At 39.8% G+C, this 17,961-nt stretch overlaps 1 protein-coding gene across 4 annotated transcripts in view; it reads right to left on the bottom strand.

Moving 5' to 3' along the window:
- Positions 1–17,961, bottom strand: part of ILRUN (inflammation and lipid regulator with UBA-like and NBR1-like domains) — a 116,360-nt gene that overhangs the window by 81,234 nt on the left and 17,165 nt on the right. The gene's annotated exons all lie outside the window — the stretch shown is intronic.

The raw sequence follows: 17,961 nt of genomic DNA, 5'->3' as shown, positions 1-17,961 counted from the left end.
AACTACATTAAAAAAAATACCTAAAAGATAGATTTGGGAAAAAATAATCACAATTCAGTGTGATAAATGTCACAGAAGAAACATAACCAAGGATCAGGGAAGTACAGAAAAGGAAATATCTAACTTAAAATTAGAAATTCAGGGAAAGCTTCAATCAGCCAGGTAACATCAAAATCATACCTCAATGGACTGCTTAACCACCTAGGAAAATAGGTGAAGGGAAATTTCAGATAGTGGGCAAAAACAGGCAAAGGCACACAGATGTATGACAGTTTCATGTCTCTTCTCTCTGGAAATTGCCTTCATCCACAAGAAAGCAGATATAAAATACGAACATAACTTAGAGAACTTCCATGTTACTTATGACTCTGCTTGTTTCAATGAAATTCATCAGGGTCTCAGTTTCTCAGTGGTAAAGACTCTCCTCACAATTGATTAGTTCAGGAATGAACACCTAATCCAAAACTGAATCAGTCTAAACCCTTCCCACAGAATTTTGGGACTGAAGCTGAAAGAGATGGCTCCAATACCTGAAACTTTAGTGCCATATTTTGCTCACTGAACTGAAAGGCAAAGAAATACAATCTTCAGAAAGAAAAGAAACACAAACTCACAAATAGCCAGAAAAAGAGAGGCCTGACAACATTCAAGTCCCTGGTTCTGGCTGTTTCTGAAGCCCAAATGAATTTCTAACTTCTAAGGTATTCTACTATCTTCACTAATAATACTCATTTTTACTCAGGCTAGCTTAAGAAAGGGTTTGGTTTACCACCTCCAATAAGTCCTAACTGCTATGAGACCAAAGTATTGCAAAGGAAACAAACTAAATATGTGGAACAAAGTCAATGTGAAACGAGGCCTCCCCATCTCAGGCTAGGGAGCTAGCAGTCCTGGTGTGCAGCAAAGCAGCTGTTTATATTCCACACACACTCCAAAGCTAGGAGAGCTTTAGGAGCTTTGTCAATAAAAGGAAATTGCCCACAGAAGACTGTGCTAACTTCAGTAAGGTTGTGTGCAAAACAATCCAATCTGCAAAACACAATCCAATCCGATCTGGCCTCCCGGAGAGGAGATAAGACACACAAGACAAGAATATAACTTGATTAAGCAAAGCCCTTTCTGCCCAAATCTAGAGAGCTGAAACCTCTAGTGGTCAGACAATTAGACATTTTGCTGAATTTCTCCAACTGAATTATCTGCTCCACTAAGAAACTGTGAGACCCTGATGAATACAATGTACACAGCCCCTTTCAAAACCCTTCTCACAATGTTCCCCCAAACTGTTATCCCCTCCCTCAAAAGTGTATCTGACAGAAATGCAACTGGGGAGGGTGGAAATATAGAAGGTAACATTCCATAGACAATTGGAGAAAACTCTAAATCCAGAATTTTCCATCTATACCCTGAGGTTAAATACCTTTAAGCGAGAAAATAAGCAAAACCAAGGAACCTAACCTGGTGGTAGCTATTCCCTTTAGCAATCTTGGATACTAAAAAAGTCTAACTACAATATTACCGGAGGTGGTTATTCAAAGGTAATGCCCCAAGATGAAATGATTAAGCAGTGAACTGAAGTTTTAAAGGCATTCTATCATATTCTATCATCTAGAGCCTTTAATAATTACACTCTTAGTCAAACCCCAGGTCCAGAAAGTAGCATCTTATTAGAAGGGGAGAGCTAAAGTAGCATGGCCTCATAAAGGAACTATCTCCCACTCTGCCCCTACAACCCATATGCTCCTCTCAAGTATACAAGACATGGGGAATCTTTCTGAGGGAAGCCAGGCCACGGCCTTCAGTCCTCTGCCAGTGAAATGAGCTAGATAAGTGACCAAGTGACTTGCTGATTGTGTCTTACTGCTTCCCCTGCAGAAGACAGATGTGTTCTGTATTGTTTCTGCTTATATCCCCCAGGGCTAAGAACAGTGCCTGGCCATAGAAGGTACTTAATAAATATTTGTTAACTAGAATAAACTAGTAACCAAAATACAATATTTTAACCTTTCTCCTTTTTATCTGGTTTTCCTCTCATGATTATATACTGGATCTGTATGACATAGAGCAGAGGAATGACAAAAACAAAAAATGTATCATTTAGCCCACAGACTACATGATCATGCAAATGTGTATCTGGACCAATCAAGATCAAACTAGCAGAAGTACATCTATCACCCAGAGACCTTCAGCTGGTGGGATGGGGTACCTGTGACAGTAAGTAACAGTATGATAGCTGGACCTAACTAGGGGTCATCTCCCACTGGGGAAGGGGATGACAGCATTTCTAGTTACTTGTTTAAACAATGCCCCCTCTTTCACACTGGACACCTTAATATAGAGTGAGGTCATTCCACAGATGACACGGGGGTGGTGCACCTAGAAAACTAGAACTAGAACTGAGTTTTTTTCTCATAGTATCTAGACTATAAAACTACAGATCTGAGGGCTTTTGAGAGTCATGGTTCTCTTCAGCAGAGAAAGAATATCACGGAAAACACCCAGATTCAACATACACAGAAACTGGAAAGTATTTTAAGTCCAGTTTTTCCTGAAGCCCAAACATATTCCTGTCATTGAGTTCTGTGCAACACAGTAACACCCTTAAAATACAAGGTCCCGAAAGAGAACCAAGATGGCGGCATGAGTAGAGCAGTGGAAATTTCCTCCCAAAACCATATATATTTTTGAAAATACAACTATTCATAAAAGAGAGACCAGAAGACACAGGACAACAGCCAGACTACATCTACACCTGCGAGAACTCAGCACATGAAGAAGGGGGTAAGGTACAAGCCGTGGCAGGACCCGAGCGCCCCTCACCCCAGCTCCCGGTGGGAGGAGAGAAGTCGGAGTGGGGAGGGAGAGGGAGCCCAGGACTGCTAAACACCCAGCCCTAGCCAACCGCACCGGAGCGCAGACACACAGTGCGTGCATGGGGTGTTGAAAACTAGGGAAACAGGACAGTAAGACCTGTGAGTGGGTCCCCGCAGCCGGCACACCCAGGACAAAGAAAAGCGAGTGCTTTTTGAAAGTCTTAAAGGAACAGGGACCGCACAGCTGGACAGAAGCGTCCCGGGACACTAAGACCAGCAGCTGGGAATCCCAGGGAACTCCGGGCTCACGGCATAAACAGCCTCCTGCCCGTTCCCTGTCCGACGTGGCTCTGCCAAATTGGAGAAGCAGCCTGAGGCTGGCCATACCCACAGCAACCATGGAGCTCCACAGTGGCTGGGCAAGAATTAGAAACCCTGCCTGCATGCAGCTGCCCAGCACAAGCCACTACGGGTCGCTGTTCTCCCAGGAGAGGAAGGCAACAAACCAGCAAGAACGGACTTTCTCTTAACCAACACACGTGCCAGCTCCCCACAAATACCTCTATCACCATGAAAAGGCAGAAGAATTTGATATAGACCAAGATCACAGAGGCAAACCCTGAGAAGGAGGTAGACCTAACCAATCTCCCTGAAAAAGAATTAAAAATAAACCTCATAACCATGCTGATGGAGCTGCAGAGAAATATGCAAGAGCCAAGGGATGATGTCCAGAAGGAGATTACAGAAATGAAACAATCTCTGGAAGGATTTATAAGCAGAATGGATAAGATGCAAAGGTCATTGAAGGAATAGAAACCAGAGAACAGGAACGCATAGAAGCTGACGCAGAGAGAGAGAAAATGATCTCCAGGAATGAAACAATATTAAGAGAACTGTGTGACCAATCCAAAAGGAACAATGTCTGCATTATAGGGGTACCAGAAGAAGAAGAGAGAAAAAGGGATAGAAAGTATATTTGAAGAAAAGTTGCTGAAAACTTCCCCAAACTGGGGAAGGAAATAATCAATCAGACCACGAAGTGCACAGAACCCCCAACAGAAGGGACACAAGGAGGACAACACCAAGACACATAATAATTAAAATGACAAAGATCAGGACAAGGACAGAGTTTTAAAGGCAGCAAAAGAGAGGAAAAAGGTCACCTAAAAGGAAAACCCATCTGGCTATCATCAGACTTCTCAATAGAAACATTACAGGCCAGAAGAGAATGGCATGATATATTTAATGCAATGAAAGAGAAGGGCCTTGAACCAAGAATACTGTATCCAGCATGATTATCATTTAAATATGAAGGAGGGATTAAACAATTCCCAGACAAGCAAAAGTTGAGGGAATTTGCCTACCACAAACCACCTCTACAGGGTATTTTAGAGGGACTGCTCTAGATGGGAGCACTCCTAAGACTAAATAGATGTCACCAGATAAAATAAAATCACAGCAAAGAAAGCAGACCAAATACTAACTAAAGGCAAAAAATAAAATCAACTACCCACAAGAGCAGTTAAAGGAAACACAAAAGAGCATAAAACAACCAACATATAAAGAACGGAGGAGGAGGAATAAGAAGGGAGTAAAAGAAAGAATCACCAGACAGTATTTAAAATAGTTCAATAAGCGAGTTAAGTTAGACAGAATTAAAGAAGATAACCTTGATCCTTTGGCAACTATGAATCTAAAGCCTGCAATGGCAATAAGTACATATCCTTCAATAATCACCCTAAAATGTAAATGGACTGAATGCACCAATCAAAAGACACAGAGTAATACAATGGATAAAAAAGCAAGAACCATCTCTATGCTGCTTACAAGAAACTCACCTCAAACCCAAAGACATGCACAGACTAAAAGCCAAGGGATGGAAAAAGATATTTTATGCAAACAACAGGGAGAAAAAAACAGGTGTTGCAGTAGTATCAGACAAAATAGACCTCAAAACAAAGAAAGTAAGAAAAGATAAAGAAGGACATTACATAATGATAAAGGGCTCAATCCAACAAGAGGATATAACCATTATTAATATATATGCACCCAACACAGGAGCACCAACATATGTGTAACAAATACTAACAGAACTAAAGGAGGAAAGAGAATGCAATGCATTCATTTTAGGAGACTTCAAGATGCCACTCACTCCAAAGGATAGATCCACTGGACAGAATATAAGTAAGGACACAGAGGCACTGAACAACACTCTAGAACAGATGGACCTAATAGACATCTATAGAACTCTACATCCAAAAGCCACTATTTACAATAGCCAAGAAATGGAAGCAACCTAAGTGTCCATCAGTAGATGAATGGATAAAGAAGATGTGATACATATACACAATGGGATATTATTCAGCCATAAGAAGAGAACAAATCCTACTATTTGCAACAACATGGATGGAGCTAGAGGGTATAAATAAGCCATGCGGAGAAAGACAAACACCAAATGATTTCACTCATATGTGGAGTATAGGAACAAAGAAAGACTGAAGGAACAAAACAGCAGCAGAATCACAGAACCTAATGGACTAACAGTTACCAAAGGGAAAGGGACTGGGGAGAATGGGAGGGAAGAGAAGGATAAGGGTGCGGAAAAAGAAAGGGGGTATTACGATTAGCATGTGTAATGTGGGGGGGAGCATGGGGAGGGCTGTGCAACACAGAGAAGATAAGTAGTGATTCTATAGCATCTTACTACGCCGATGGACAGTACTGTAATGGGGTTTATGGGGGGGACTTGGTGAAGGGGGTACCCTAGTAAACATAATGTTCTTCATGTAATTGTAGATTAATGACAACAACAACAACAAAAAATACAAGGTCCCCCTCTCCCCTCAACCTCCCTTAGCATTATCTAGTTTGAAATGAGTTTGTTACTTGCAACATAGTATGTCCAGATTAATTCAAAATTATTCAGTGTGTTACAGGGAGAGAGCCTGAATGTTTGCTGCAAAGTCTGTTACAAGAGGCAGCAGAGGAGATGGAAAGGCCAATTAAAACAACTCAGATCCAGCAATACCATTTTGGGGTGTATTTCCAAAAGAATTTAAAGAAGAGTCTCAGAGGTATTTGCACATCTACGTTCATAGCAGCATTATTCACAACAGCCAAAAGGTGAAAACAACCCAAGTGTCCATCAATAGATGAAAGGATAAACAAAATCAAGTACAGCTGACTTTGAAAAACATGGGTTTGAACTTATGTGGATCCATTTATATATGGATTTTTTTTCTTTAACTATTGGAAAGATTTTTGGAGGTTTGTGAAAATTTTAAAAAACATTTTCTTTTCTCCAGCTTACTTTATGGTAAGATACCATATATAATACATATAGCATACAAAATATGTGTTAACTGACTATGTTATCACTGAGGCTTCCAGTTAACAGTAGGCTATTAGCAGTTAAGTTTTTGGGGAATCAAAAGTTATACACAGATTTTGACTACACAGGGGTTCGTACCCCTACCCCCGCATTGTTCAAGTGTCAACTGTATATGCACACAATGAAGTATTGTTCAGCTTTAGAAAGGAAAATCCGTTACACACTAAAACACGGATGAACCTTAAAGACATCATGCTAAGTGAAATAAGCAGTTCCCAAAAGACAAATACAGTATTATTCCACTCACTGAGGTATCTAGAGTAGTCAAATTCATAGACACAGAAAGTAGAATGATGGCTGATGGGCTGAGGGAGGGGAATATGAGGAGTTATTATTTAATGGGTATAGAGTTTCAGTTTTGAAAGATGAAAAGTTTTGGAGATTGGTTGCACAACATACTTAACACTACTGAACTGTACTCTTAAAATGGTTAAGATGTCAAACTTTGTTACGTGTATTTTACCACAGTTTTTAAAAATTCATTAAGATGGGACCAATATGCTTCATTAGGAAATCTGGCCTTACTCCTAAAAGCAAAGGCAAGCATCTAAAAACTGTGTGGGTTTTTTAAAACGTTATTGAAGCACAATTTACATATCATAAAATTCACCCATTTCAAAAATTACAATTCAATGTTTTTTTTAGTAAACTTATTAACTTTAAGCCCATCACCATCATCATGTTTAAGAACATTTTCAACATTGCAATAATGTCCTAATCCCCATAACATGTAAATATACTATATTATATGAAAAAAAGGAATTAAGGTTGGTAATCAGCTGGCCTGAAAATAGGGAAATTATCCTGGATTCTCAAGATGAACTCAAAGAGGAGACTGGAGGAGAGAACCAGAGAGATACCAGTGGGAGGACTTGCATCACATGCTAGTTTTCAAGATGAAGAAATGAAAACATAAACCAAGGAATGTGTGGGCCCCTGGAAGCAGGAAAAGGCAAGGGAATTAAGTATCCAACAACAACAGAGCCCTGATGACACCCTGATTTTAGCTCTGTTAATACCCATTTTGGACTTCTGAACTCCACAACTGTAAAATAATGTTTGTGTTTTTTTAAACCACTAAGTTTGTGTTAATTACAGCAGCTAAAAGCTAATACAATGGCTATTTATTGTTATTATTCTTTCTACTTTATTGTATATTTGAAATTGTTCATCATAAAAGTGGAAAAAACTATGACTATGAAAGCAGACTAAAGATCAAAATGAAAAAGGTACTGTTTTCTACTGAGTCATCTCCATCAAAAAGTTCTTTGCTTTTCAAGAACTCAATTATGCATCACAGATGCATATCTAGAAAAAAATCCCCTTTTTCTTGCTCCCCTCCCCAACTCTGAATTTAACTGTCATGGATGCTTCCTGAAAAGGTAATCACCTTCCAGGTGCTGGGTTCAATGCTAACTAAAATTTTTGAAGATAATAGAACACTGGCCCAGAGGATATGCAAAAGTGCATGATACCCCGTAAGTCCCAGAATGACAACAAGAAAATGTGATTAAGGAAAACTATCTTCATAAACAAAATGTTTGTGGTTTATTCTTGTTCATGAAACTTTCTTTGGGACATAATTTTAAGTAACAGTTATGAAATGCTCAGGTCAATCTATAACTGTTTTTCTGAAGTATGTTTACCTAACAGGCCTTACACTTAAGCCAGCAGTGGTCAAATGTATTTTATCCTATAGCCTTGTTAGAGAGCTTTTTTCTAAAAATCACTAGGAACTTTTGTTTTTTTAATTTTTAAAAAAGGAAAGTGCTAAAAGCTAAATTGTAAACCAATACTCCATTTTCAAATCTGGCTGCTGTTTCTGCTTACAGAGAAAAAAATGCATGGGCTTTGAAAAGAAACCACACACCTCTGACACATATACCTTTGATTAAAATGCTCTACACCAGTCTGCTATGTCTTGCTTTTGGATTTCCCCGGTGTGCTACAGGGGCCAGCATCAAATCCTCTTCAGTTTCATCTTCACTAATTACCAATGCTGACCATATACCATCTTCAGAGATAATACAAAAGTAAACTTCAGCATACTTCACTTTCAAAAATGTTTACTAGGGCACACATCTAAGAGAGAATCTAAGGCCCTGTGGTATAATTCTTATTATCTCCTGTAAGAACAAAAGTAAGTAAATGTTGGCCAAGTTCTATGTAATACGATGAACAAAGTCAATGCCATCACTACAAAATAATGCCACATGGCATTAATGCCAACTCTACTCATTCTGCAGCCAACCATCTCCAAATACTGCATCTATATTTGGCTGCTCCCTGATACATATTAGATAGAAACTTTTAAAAAGCTATATACGGGAGGAGCCAAGATGGCAGTGTGAGTAGGGCAGTGGAAATCTCCTCCCAAAACCATATATATTTTTGAAAATACAACAAATACAACTATTCCTAAAAGAGAGACCAGAAGATACAGTACAACAGTCAGGCTACATCTACACCTGCGAGAACACAGTGCCTCATGAAGCGGGTAAGATACAAGCCGCGGCCCAGCACGACCCGAGCGCGCCCCTGACCCCAGCTCCCGAGCGGGAGGAGAGGAGTCGGAGTAGGGAGGGAGTGGGAGACCAGGACTGCTAAATACGCAGACCTAGTCATACGCACCGGGAGTGCAGAAACACAGTGCGTGGTGTACTGGATACTAGGGAAACGGAACAATAAAACCTGTGAGCAGGTTCCCACAGCCAGCGCGCCTGGGACAAGAGAAAAGCCAGTGCTTTTTGAAAGTCTTAAAGAGACAGGAGCCTCATAGCTGGACAGAAGCGTCCCGGCACACTCAGCCCAGGAGCTGGAAATACCAGGCAACTCCAGGTGCCCTAACCCCCTGGGCGGCAGCGCAGCTCTGAGGCCCCTCACTGTGATAAACAGCCTCCCACCCGTTCCCCCTCAAGTGCAGCCCTGCAATAGCGGAGCAGCAGCCTGAGACCGGCCATTCCCACAGCACCCACTCAGAGCTTCCTCAACAGCGGCCAGGTCAGACTCAGACACCCCGTCAGCTCGCACCTGCCCAGTACAAGCCACTAGGGGGTCGCCATTCTCACAGAAAAGGAAGGCCAGGAGTAAGCGGGAAGGGACTTTGTTCTCCCAGCTGACACACGCACCAACTACCCACAACTACCTCTATTGCCATGAAAAGGCAGAAGAACTTGATCCAGACCAGAATCACACAGACATCCCCTGAGAGGGAACCTGGGGAGATAGATTTAACCAATCTTCCTGAAAAATAATTCAAAATAAAGGTCATAACCATGCTGATGGAGCTGCAGAGAAAAATGCAAGAGCTAACGGATAAAGTTGGGAGGGAGAATACACAAATAAAACAATCTCTGAAAGGACTTAAAAGCAGAATGGACGAGGTGCAAGAGGCCGTTAACGGAATAGAAATCAAAGAACAGGAATAAAGAGAAGCTGATGCAGAGAGAGATAAAAGGATCTCCAGGAATGAAAGCATATTAAGAGAACTGTGTGACCAACCGAAACGGAACAATATCCGCATTACAGGGGTACCAGAAGAGAAGAGAGAGAAAAAGGGATAGAAAGTGTATCTGAAGAAATAATTGCTGAAAAGTTCCCCAAACTGGGGGAGAAAATAGTTGCTCAGACCACAGAAGCACACAGAACTCCCAACAGAAGGCACCCAAGGAGGACAACACCAAGACATATAATAAATAAAATGGCAAAGATCAAGGACAAGGACAGAGTATTAAAGGCAGCCTGAGAGAGAAACAAAAGTCACCTACAAAGGAAAACCCATCAGGCTATCATAACACTTCTCAACAGAAACCTTACAGGCCAGAAGAGAGTGGCACAATATATTTAATGCAATGAAACAGAACAGCCTTGAACCAAGAATACTGCATCCAGCATGATTATCATTTAGATTTGAAGGAGGGATTAAAAAATTCCCAGACAAGCAAAAGCTGAGGGAATTTGCTTCCCACAAACCACCTCTACAGGGTATTTTAGAGGGACTGCTCTACATGGAAGCACTCCTAAGGCTAAATAGATGTCACCAGAGAGAATAAAATCACAGCAAACAAAGCACACCAAACAAATACTAACTAAAGGCAAAAAATAAAAACAACTACTCACAAAAGCAGTCAAAACTAACACAAAAAAGCACAAAATAAAACACCTAACATATAAAGAATGGAGGAGGAGGAATGAGAAGGGAGAGAAATAAAGAATGATCACACTGTGTTTATAATAGCTCAATAAGTGAGTTAAGTTAGACAGTAAGATAGTAAAGAAGCTAACCTTAAACCTTTGGTAACCACAAATCTAAAGCCTGCAATGGCAGTAAGTACATATCTTTCAATAATCACCCTAAATGTAAATGGACTGAATGCACCAATCAAAAGACACAGAGTAATACAATGGATAAAAAAGCAAGACCCATCTATATGCTGCTTACAAGAAACTCACCTCAAACCCAAAGACACGCACAGACTAAATGTCAAGGGACAGAAAAAGATATTTCATGCAAACAACAAGGAGAAAAAAGCAGGTGTTGCAGTACTAGTATCAGACAAAATACTTTCAAAGAAAGTAACAAGAGATAAAGAAGGATATTACATAATGATAAAGGGGTTAGTCCAATAAGAGGATATAAGCATTATAAATATATATGCACCCAATACAGGAGCACCAACATATGTGAAACAAATACTAACAGAATTAAAGGAGGAAATAGAATGCAATGCACTCATTTTAGGAGACTTCAACACACCACTCACTCCAAAAGACAGATCCACCAGACAGAAAATAAGTAAGGACACAGAGGCACTGAACAACACACTAGAACAGATGGACCTAATAGACATCTATAGAACTCTACATCCAAAAGCAGCAGGATACATATTCTTCTCAAGTGCACATGGAACATTCTCCAGAATAGACCACATACTAGGCCACAAAAAGAGCCTCAGTAAAGTAAAAAAGATTGAAATCCTACTACCCAACTTTTCAAACCACACAGGTATAAAACTACAAGTAAATTGTACAAAGAGCTCAAAACAGACTTACCATTTGACCCAGGAATTCCACTCCTAGGAATTTACCCTAAGAATGCAGCAATCAAGTTTGAGAAAGATAGATGCACCCCTATGTTTATTGCAGCACTATTTACAATAGCCAAGAATTGGAAGCAACCTAAATGTCCATCAATAGATGAATGGATAAAGAAGATGTGGTACATATACACAATGGAATACTACTCAGCTATAAGAAAAGGGCAAATCCAATCATTTGCAGCAACATGGATGGAGCTGGAGGGTATTATGCTCAGTGAAACAAGCCAAGCGGAGAAAGAGAAATACCAAATGATTTCACTTATCTGTGGAATATAAGAACAAAGGAAAAACTGAAGGAACAAAACAGCAGCAGAATCACAGAACTCAAGAATGGACTAACAGGTACCAAAGGGAAAGGGACTGGGGAGGATGGGTGGGTAGGGAGGGATAAGGGGGGGAGAAGTAGGGGGGTATTAAGATTAACATGCATGGGGGGGTAGGAGAAAAGGGAGGGCTGTACAACACAGAGAAGGCAAGTAGTGATTCTACAACATTTTGCTATGCTGATGGACAGTGACTGTAAAGGGGTTTATAGGGGAGACCTGGTATAGGGGAGAGCCTAGTAAACATAATATTCGTCATGTAAGTGTAGATTAGTGATAGCAAAAAAAAAAAAAAAAAAAAAAAAGGGCAGTTCCTGTGTGGTAACCTCCAACGAGTTCTACACAAGGGTATAAAGGGCATATAAAAGTGTAGGCAAAGGGTCTGTTTGTGTTTATACAGAGGATCAAAGCCTAATTGGGCTACCCCGAAAATGAACTAAGATACGATATGAAAAAGAACTTCCAACATCTGCACCCTCTGGAAGACTCATGCCAGAAGATGATCATCAAAAAACCCCAACAAAGATCCACGCACTGCTACAGCTGTAGATGCACTCATCCCACCAGTTCCTGGACCTGCCATGGGAATGAGGAAGGAGATATCTAAGCTGGCCTGTGCATACAGTAAAACAACAAAATTGGACTGGATCTATACTGTTGGAACTCAACCAAGAATTTGGAGAAGTGCAAATTGTAGCGCTCCAAAGTCTTACAACTACAGACTATTTATTGTTAAAAGAACATATGGCATGTGAACAGTCCCCAGGAATGGGTTGTTTTAATTTGTCTGATTTCTCTCAGACTGTTCAAGTTCATTTGGACAATATCCACCATATCATAGATAAGTTTTCACAAATGCCTAAGGTGCCTAACTGGTTTTCTTGGTTTCACTGCAGATGGCTGGTAATTACAGATATGCTTTGGTTATGTAACTATACTCCTATTATGTTAATGTGTGTGTGCAATTTAAGTAGTAGCTTAAAACCTATACATGCTGAAGTTACTCTACAAGAAGATATATCAAAGAAATAATCAATCTTCCCATGTTTTCTTCCGCCTGCTACTTCGATAGCTTTTCTTCTTCCTTCCTAATTACAACCCTTAAATAGAATTCGTGCCTCATATCAAATTTACCGAGTATCATAATTCTTCCAAGTGGTAAAGATACCTCAAGACAAATGCTGGGCATAGAAGCCACAGGGCATAAATATGCAAAGAAGTAAAAAGCTAACTTTTTCAAACAATAAGGCTTCTCTCTCACTTACCAACTTCACATTTCCCTGTATGGCCCCGGAAGATGACTGGTTAGCCAGAGACGGGTAAGATTCCTCAAGGGAGGAACAACCTAAGACAGGCACAGTAGCAGGGGGGCCATCAGGTGAGAAATTGGGGATCAACAGAGGTGAGGCTTAGAACCTCACCCCCCCGTTCTGAGAGAAATCTTCTGCATACGTGGATGTTTTATTGCCCTGGTCTAGCTTGGATTAACACATAGTCTACAGGCACACACCTGATCATCTACATGTGCTCTCTTACAACACTAAACTATGTTTTCTACCTTTATCTTGTATCTACCTACCACTTCAGCATTTTATTAAAAATAATAATAATAAAGAGAGAAATGTGGTATCCACATATAAATCAAGTATAAAAACCAAATGAGTATTCATATTTGAACTGACTGTTTATAGTTCATAATGCATGAGCAAAACCGAAAGTTTCTGTCATGACTGCCCTTGTACTGTTCACTATGTAACTTATTCATTATGTAAGAATTTGTTCTACATGTAAAAACTTGTTTGTTATGCCTCAGAAGATTGGAGACTGACAAAAATTAGGCTTGGGGTGGAATAATGATTGTGCATTGAGCATTGACTCCCCTATACAGAATTTTATTGTCGTTAACAACCATTTGATCAATAAATATGAGAGATGCCCTCACAAAAAAAAAAAAAAGGACTGACTTCCAATGGTAAAATAAATTAGTAACCGGGATGTAAGGTATAGCATAAGGAATATAGTCAAGATATTGTAACAGCCTGGTAGGGTGATAGCTGGAACCTAGAATTATGTATATAAATGTTCTACCACTGTGTTGTACACTTGAAACTCATGTAATGTAATACTGTGTGTCAACTACCCTTCAATAAAAAATAATTATTAAAAAAAAAAAAAAAATTGTACAAAGAAACAAAAAGGCTCACAAACACATGGAGGCTTAACAACATGCTCCTAAATAATCAATGGATCAACAACCAAATTAAAATAGAGATCAAACAATATACAGAAACAAATGACAACAACAACACAAAGCCTCAACTTCTGTGGGACTCAGCAAAGGCAGTTCTAAGACGAAAGTATATTGCAATCCAGGCCTATTTAAAGAAGGAAGAACAATTCCAAATGAACAGTGTAAGTCACAATTACTGAAACTGGAAAAAGAAGAACAACTGAGGCACAAAGTCAGCAGAAGGAGGGACATAATAAAGATCAAAGAATAAATAAAATTGAGAAGAATAAAACAATAGAAAAACTCAATGAAACCAAGAACTGGTTCTTTGAGAAAATAAACAAAATAGATAAGTTCCAAGCCACATTTATTAAGAGAAAAAGAGAATCTACACACATAAGCAGAATTAGAAATCATTATGGAAAAATCACAACGGACCCCACAGAAATACAAAGAATTATTAGAGAATACTATGAAAATCTATATGCTAACATGCTGCAAAACCTAGAAGAAATGGACAACTTCCTAGAAAAATACAACCTTCCAAGACTGACCAAGGAAGAAACATAAAATCTAAACAGACCAATTACCAGCAAAGTAATTGAATCGGTAATCAAAAAACTACCCAACAAAAAAACGCCCGGGCCAGATGGATTCACCGCTGAATTTTATCAGATGTACAGAGAAGACATAATACCCATTCTCCTTAAAGTTTTCCCAAAAATAGAAGAGGAGGGAATACTTCCAAACCCATTCTATGAAGCCAGCATTACTCTAATACCAAAATCAGGCAAAGACACCACAAAAAAAGAAAATTACAGACCAATATCCCTGATGAACATAGATGCAAAAATACTCAACAAAATATTAGCAAACTAAATTCAAAAATACATCAAGAGGATCATACACCATGATCAAGTGGGATTCATCTCAGGGATGCAAGGATGGTCCAACATTAGAGAACCCATCAACGTCATCCACCACATAAACAAAAAGAAGGACAAAAATCACATGATTATCTCCACAGATGCTGAAAAAGCATTTGACAAAATTCAACATCCACTGATGATAAAAACTCTCAACAAAATGTGTATGGAGGGTAAGTACCTCAACATAATAAAGGCCATATGACAAACCCACAGCCAACATCATTCTTAAGAGTGAGAGGCTGAAAGCATTTCCTTTAAGATCGGGAACAAGACAGGGATGCCCACTCTCCCCACTGTTACTCAACATAGTACTGGAGGTCCTAGCCATGGCAATCAGACAAAACAAAGAAATACAAGGCATCCAGATTGGTAAAGAAGAACTCAAACTGTCACTATTTGCAGATGACATGATATTGTACATAAATAACCCTAAAGAATCCACTCCAAAACTACTAGAACTAATATCAGAATTCAGCAAAGTTGCAGGACACAAAATTAATACACATAAATCTGTGGCTTTCCTATACACTAATGATGAACTAACAGAAAGAGAAATCAGGAAAAAATTCCATTCACAATTGCATCAAAAAGAATAAAATACCTAGGAATAAACCTAACCAAGGAAGTGAAAGACCTATACCCTGAAAACTACAAGACACTCTTAAGAGAAATTAAAGGGGACACTAACAAATGGAAACTCATCCCATGCTCTTGGCTAGGAAAAATTAATATTGTCAAAATGGCCATCCTGTCCAAAGCAATCTACAGATTCAATGCAATCCCTATCAAATTACCAACAGCATTCTTCAACAAACTGGAATAGTTCAAAAATTCATATGGAACCACGACAAAAGACCCCAAACAGCCAAAGCAATCCTGAGAAAGAAGAATTAAGTAGGGGGGGGTCTTGCTCCCCAACTTCAAGCTGTACTACAAAGCCACAGTAATCAAGACAATTCGGTACTGGCACAAGAACAGACCCACAGACCAGTGAGACAGAATAGAGACTCCAGACATTAACCCAAACATTTATGGTCAATTAAAATACGATAAAGGAGCCATGGACATACAATGGGGAAATGACAGTCTCTTCAACAGTTGGTGTTGGCAAAACTGTACAGCTACATGTAAGAGATTGAAACTGGATCATTGTCTAACCCCATACACAAAAGCAAATTTGAAATGGATCAAAGACCTGAATGTAAGTCATGAAACCATAAAACTCTTAGAAAAAAACATAGGCAAAAATCTCTTGGACATAAACATGAGTGACTTCTTCACAAACATATCTCCCGGGCAAGGGAAACAAAAGCAAAAATGAACAAGTGGGACTATATCAAGCTGAAAAGCTTCTATACAGCAAAGGACACCATCAATAGAACAAAAAGGCATCCTACGGTATGGGAGAACATATTAATAAATGACAGATCTGATAAAGGGTTGACATCCAAAATATGTAAAGACCTCACGCACCTCAACAAACAAAAAGCAAATAATCCAATTAAAAAATGGGCAGAGGAGCTGAACAGACAGTTCTCCAAAGAATAAATTCAGATGGCCAACAGACACATGAAAAGATGCTCCACATCGCTAGTCATTAGAGAAATGCAAATTAAAACCACAATGAGATATCACCTCACACCAGTAAGGATGGCCACCATCCAAAAGACAAAGAACAAATGTTGGCGAGGTTGTGGAATAACGGGAACCCTCCTACACTGCTGGTGGGAATGTAAATTAGTTCAGCCATTGTGGAAAGCAGTATGGAGGTTCCTCAAAACACTCAAAATAGAAATACCATTTGACCCAGGAATTCCACTTCTAGGAATTTACCCTAGAATACAGCAGCCCAGTTTGAAAAAGACATATGCACCCCTATGTTTATTGCAGCACTATTTACAATAGCCAAGAAATGGAAGCAACCTAAGTGTCCATCAGTAGATGAATGGATAAAGAAGATGTGGTACAACAATGGAATATTATTCAGCCATAAGAAGAAAACAAATCCTACCATTTGCAACATGGATGGAGCTAGAGGGTATTATGCTCAGTGAAATACGCCAGGTGGAGAAAGACATGTACCAAATGATTTCATTCATCTGTGGAGTATAAGAACAAAGAATAAACTGAAGGAACAAAACAGCAGCAGAATCACAGAACCCAAGAATGGACTAACAGTTACCAAAGGGATAGGGAGTGGGAAGGATGGGTGGGAAAGGAGGGATAAAGGGGGAGGGAAAGAACACGGGCATTACGATTAGCATGTATAATGAGGGAGGGGCACGGGGAGGGCTGTGCAACACAGAGAAGTAGTGATTCTACAGCATCTTACTATGCTGATGGACAGTGACTGTAATGGGCATTGTCAGGGGGACTTGGTGAAGGGGGTACCTAGTAAACATAATGTTCCTCATGTAATTGTAGATTAATGATACCAAGAAAAATGAAAGCTACATACTTATAGCTAGCTGACTAAATTAAGTGGAACTTGAAGAAGGAATATGTAAAGGCAGATTTTATGACAGTTCATAAACTTAACAGGACCAGGCCCCTTTTTCCTTCTGCAAACTAATAAAATGACAGCATAAATATGTCAGAGATAGCTGTCATTTTTAGTAGTAACTAATCACTAGGAACAAACAAGGAATATAGCATTTAAAGACTATTTCCTCTAAAAACCCTGTGACACTTGCTAACAATCTCACAAACTTTGTTAACATTTTCATGTTTTATGCAATCAGCTACCGATGACAAGCAGTAAGGTTTAGACAGCTCATCCAACTATGGCATTTATGGAGAAAGGAATGGTTTCTCTGGCAGGGATTCTCACCTGGCCCTGGTCAGCTTGCTCACTACACATGTGTGGGCAATATGTGACTCTATATAAAAGAGTTCCACTCAGTGCTCTGGGCGACAGGGCAGCACAGTGGCAAGGCTGCACGGCTGCAGGAGAGCAGAGGCTGGAGTGGTGGCAGCGTCAAGGACAGAGACTGGGATGGCTGTGGGGGCAGAGAGGCCCAGAGGCAGAGACCAGCTTGCTGCATGCAGACTCACTCTGAGTGGACGGGATTCTAGTGACTGACCTGCCACCGTGGGAATAAAGTTGGGTATAACCCTTTCACCCCAAGAAAGTTCCACTGTCATTTCTGTGGTCACACTGAATCCACAGTGAACTTGCC

This window comes from Manis pentadactyla, chromosome 16 (genome assembly GCF_030020395.1).
Source record: "Manis pentadactyla isolate mManPen7 chromosome 16, mManPen7.hap1, whole genome shotgun sequence".
In the NCBI taxonomy this organism is placed as follows: Eukaryota; Metazoa; Chordata; class Mammalia; order Pholidota; family Manidae; genus Manis; species Manis pentadactyla.
Note: the sequence above shows the minus strand (reverse complement) of the source record. Positions and strands in the feature narration are given on the sequence as shown.